A 4,673-nucleotide genomic window follows, 5' to 3' on the forward strand; every position below is an offset into this window, starting at 1 on the left:
TCCCTCCGCTCCCACACCCCCCCCCACCCCCCCCGCCGGGGACGCCGGACAAAACATCCCGGCGCCGAGCGGGGCCTCCCCCCGCCAGTCGCGGGGTCGCCGTCCCCGGGGGGAGGGGGCGGCCGCATCCTCCTCGTCTTACCTCCCCCTCCTCCTTTTCCCATGGCTGGTGCTGGGTGGGCGGCCATGTTGGGCACGGGGATTATTTTTCTCTCTCTTTCTTAGCCGCCACAATAAACTGAGGGTGGGTTTTACTTTACTTCTCTGGAGAAATGTCCTTTCTGCCCCTTTTTGAGGGAAGTTAACAGTGGGAGGAGGCTCTGCCTAGCCCTTCGGAGGGTGAGAGCCCCCCCTTGGCCTGCACCTTCTCCACCTTCTCAGAGTGGTTCTCCCTCTCCGTTGCCACCTTGTCTGAGGCTGAGGGGAGCTGGGCTTGCCAGCCTACACCTCTCCTCAGTGGCTTCTCTCAGGCAGTGGGGTCTGCTTGCCCTGCCGCTTGCTTCTCCCTTCGGTGTCATTCTCTGGTGATGAGAGTACTCGCCACCTCAGTGCTGGGCCTGCCCGTGGCCCCAGTGGAAGGGGCTCTTCCCAAGCACGTCTGAGTAGGTGTAGAGGGGAAACTGTTGGGTTTTTTTGTTTCCCTGAGCTTGCAGGCCCTCTCCCTATGCTTCCTTGCCTGCCCCGTCCCCTTACACGGACAAGAAATCTTGGGTCACTTGCTGCCCTTGGCCAGTGCTTTCTGCCTGGTAAGCAGCGTGCCCCGACATACCTGCTCGCCTGCCCTGTTGCTGGGTCAGAAATTCAGTTTAGCAGGCTCTCCTGGAGAAGGATTGGAATTGCTGAAAGACTTTATGCAGAATACACCAAGGCTGATTTGTCTGGCTACAGATATTAAAAATTAGATATTTGGTATCATCAAGACATTTGCCAAGCCCTTACTGTGGTCCTGCTCTTCTGAGTACTTGGGGAATCCAGGCTGCTGCATTAGGGCATCCTCACTCTCTGCTTCTTCCCCTTGGCTGGGATGCGACATAAAGCATATGTGGAGATGAAGGAGAGGCATGAATCCTGCTGCCCCCAACACCCTTGCAGAAAACACGCAACACATGACAACACACACAGCTTTATTTTTATTAACTTGCCAGCAGTTGCAGCTGTCACCAAGACATACCAAATGGGGCAGGAGTGAGTGATCGGAAGTGGAGGTAGAGGATGGGGGGAATCTGTTGCTTCTTTTAGGAAACTCTTTGCAAGGATATATGAATTATGCATCTTCCCTGCTCTGGTTCTCAGTGTATACTGTCTCATAGCTTCAGGTTGCTGCAGTTGTTAATTTTTATCCTTGAACATGAAGCCAGGTTTACTGCATGCACATCTTTTTTTCAATTGTATAATTATTAGCATTCATAAGGCTGTCCTACAGGGCTACCCACCCAGAGAGCTTGCTCTCTGTTGCCACTTTAAGCTCTGTCTGGGTGCGGGATTCTGCAAATGTTGCTTGCAGTTGGTCTTGTTTGTGGGTATATACGGTTACGTTGTTTATGTGCCCCATCCCCACAGCTGCTTAGATACTGTCAAAGAACCTCCAACTGTCTTCATGTGAGTAGACCTGCATCCATGTTGACATAAGTGGAGTGTTCCATACTGTCTCCTCACAAAAGAGCCCGTTGCAGAAGCATAGCTCCAGACACGCTCTTGGACTCTAGAAGCCTCAAGGTAGTCCCATGCTCACAAAATACGCCAAAAAATCAGAAAGCGGTTTGTTTTCATCACTCTGCAGTTCAAACTTTAAGGTAGATAACAATCATTATAATTGAGCGTATAATAATACATTTTAATTAGTAGGCATCACACACTTCAAAGCCTTTAATAAAACCTATAGGATTTTAAATGATAGCATTCATAAGAAATGTAATATGTCTTTTGAAATTATTTCAGTACCCAGCAAAGTCAAGTCAACCACATCAGTCAACAAAACGTAAATTTACCTTGGCCTGAAGGATGTAACTTGTGAACTCTGGCATTCAACTTGCGCGGTGCCTTTCACCTCCCCTCTTCTTTCGGAGGTGTTTCTCATGATGAATAGCCACATAAACAGTAATGAAAACATCATCCAATATGTATTTTCATCACTTAGATTATATCGGTTTTAGGTTGTGCCAGTTAGTGATTAAAAGCCAGTGAAGAGTATTACCTTTTTTTCAGGGCAAGGATTGCAGCATGTCTTGACAGCAGAAACCTTTATCATAGGATTCATTTGCATTTAATGTAACCTTGTTGGATTTCTAGGTTCTTAAAAAGTTAAGATATGTTCCTTGCTGTTAAGTACGCATTATCGAAAGTAAGTGAGAAAAGTAACAACACAGCAATTCTGCTGAGGCTGCATGTTCACCAGGGGAAGACATAATGGAGAGAAGAAATGGCCATTCAGAAGGAGAACTTGGACAAGAGAAGTTGATTTATGCATTAATTTCTGTCCTAAAGCATGCATTGAATCATCCCCTCAAGCTTATTTGTCGGTCTCTTAAAGACAGACACTCAATCTTGTATTTTAGTTGTGTTTTTTTTTTTCTGGACTGTCAGGAGGGGAGGAGGTTGTTTTACAGCAAGCGGTGAAGAAAATTTAAGGGTCCATTGATTCTTAATATGTATTTTTTGAAAGTATTTGGGTATTGATAGCATTATAACCATACTGCAGTTAAATCTACAATGGCAAATCTGGACTGGCATAAAAACTGACAAACCTTTGGCAAGAACAGCGAAGAAGGTTTATACACTTGGCGCTAAAAATGTAATCTTCTGGAATGTAGTTTGTGCACAATCTACCTCTATGTTTCATCGCAGGGTAGCGCAGCCGCGTTCCGTCATTTCAGTGGAGTCAGTAGGATGCAGTTTGCTCTGGGTGTATTTCCTCCTTCCCCATAAGCCTGATCACCAGGCCACAGTGTCTTCTCTCTGGGAGCTGTTGCAGTGATTCCCTCTGCAGATACATTGCAGGGACTTACTCTTTGTTCTGGGGCTTCTTTGTGCCAGCTTTGTCCCAAACTGCTGTGCTGCCAGGTGTCATATTGGTGAATAAGGTGGAAGCTCTGTGCGAGAACTTGCAGGGGTCACCTTTGTGCTAAAACCTGTTAGTCATAGACTTTTGGAAGATGCAAAGCCCATCTTTAAAGTTCATAGGCTATTTCCTCATCATTTCCTCAGCTATCATTCAGTCCTTCATCACTAGTAGTCAACTGTGACCGTGGGTTCCCCATGGGAGTCAGCTGGGACTTTTTTTTCTTTAATAAAGAAAAAAATACTAGCATGTTAATGCTATGTGCTGATACTTTGATTCTCACTGCGTATTAGCTTGGGTTTTTGTATTGTAAATTCACATGAAGATGCATACTCTCCTTTGAAAATGTGAATAAAGCTTTAAATTAGGATTCATGAAGGCTTGATGTTATCTTTTAGGGTTAGAATATCTGTTAGTTAAAATGACTTACCTTGCTAGCTGTTTTGTCATGGTCAGAGTGTACATGTATTTGCATCTGGAGTTCTGCCTGTCTAGAGAAAGGCAATACAAGCAGCCCAAGTCTAGGCCAGGGAGTGAGAGGTAGGAGTGGAGGTTTCTGGGTCTCTCACTGCTCTCTCAAAACTTCCCACATTTGATCTGAGCAAGGCTGATGAATTCCTTCTGTTTTTCTGTCAGCGAAGTACATGGCTATATTCATACCTCTGTAGGTAGAGTCGTGTTGGAGGGAGGATGTTGTGAAATTCTGGGTAGTAGTCTCTGTCCCCCTGGGATAGTAGTCTCTATCCCTCCTCTTTGTCCCATCGTCAAACAAAATTCAGCTTTTTGCTTTACCAAGTCACCTGTATCATGGAGTACGTATTTATTTCTGACCTGCTAGTATGCCCTTAAGACTGATAGTGTTGCAGATGATTACACCCAGTAGGCAGAAATTGGGCCACCAGCGGTGCCCTGACAAGTACTGATTTATTTATACTTTTTTTAATTAAAAGCCTTAGAAAGCGAAGCTTATATAGCAAGAGTAGTGCAGCCCATCATGTGAATTTTGAAGAACACTGTGAACAAGTCATTAATTTGAAGTTCTTTTTAAAAAGAAGTGTGTGTATATACAGCATATGTATGTCATAACTTGTTTGCTTTGTGTCAAATAATATCAAGCTGTGAATGAAACTGAAAATATATAACCACACATCTTTTAGAGATCACTTCAATGAGACACAGCTGCCTTATTCTGCAGCTGTCATGTAAAACCTGCTATCCACAGGTGCTTTAGGTAATAGAAAACACTTGGGACCTGATTCGTTCTGCTTGCATCACTAAGTTAGTGGAATTACTGAGTTAAAACTTGCATTGTGGTAGCTGAGTCCTTTGTTTGCCACCTCATTTCAGTGGAGAAACTGGCCTAAGTGTTTATTTTGTTTATTGAGATGTTTTTGAAGATTGAAAGTGCCAGTGATCTTTTAAACCAGAGTACAATGTTTTGTCCTTTCTACCTGTTCAGTCATTTTTCTCTTGAGAAAAAAAATGAGATTCTGTAGGGATTATAGCTGATATCTTTCTAACTAGGTGAAAGTGGTTCATTGATAAATAAATGCAATTGGATCTTGGATTCCAAATTTCAGTTGAAATTACAAGGGAGACCTCCCCCCAGCCACCC

At 44.2% G+C, this 4,673-nt stretch overlaps 1 protein-coding gene across 9 annotated transcripts in view; it reads left to right on the plus strand.

The window, feature by feature from the left end:
• The first annotated feature begins 1,564 nt into the window (after positions 1–1,564).
• POGZ (pogo transposable element with ZNF domain) overlaps positions 1,565–4,673 on the plus strand; it is a 36,184-nt gene continuing 33,075 nt past the window's right edge. For 8 of the 9 annotated variants that reach the window (XM_010566826.1, XM_010566830.1, XM_010566833.1 and 5 more), the window contains exon 1: positions 1,565–1,793. The gene's annotated coding sequence lies outside the window, so the exon portion shown is untranslated. The remainder of the gene's footprint in view (positions 1,794–4,673) is intronic. The other variant, XM_010566828.1, reaches the window with a different exon arrangement.

This window comes from Haliaeetus leucocephalus, unplaced genomic scaffold (genome assembly GCF_000737465.1).
Source record: "Haliaeetus leucocephalus isolate CR32 unplaced genomic scaffold, Haliaeetus_leucocephalus-4.0 Scaffold219, whole genome shotgun sequence".
Taxonomy (NCBI): Eukaryota; Metazoa; Chordata; class Aves; order Accipitriformes; family Accipitridae; genus Haliaeetus; species Haliaeetus leucocephalus.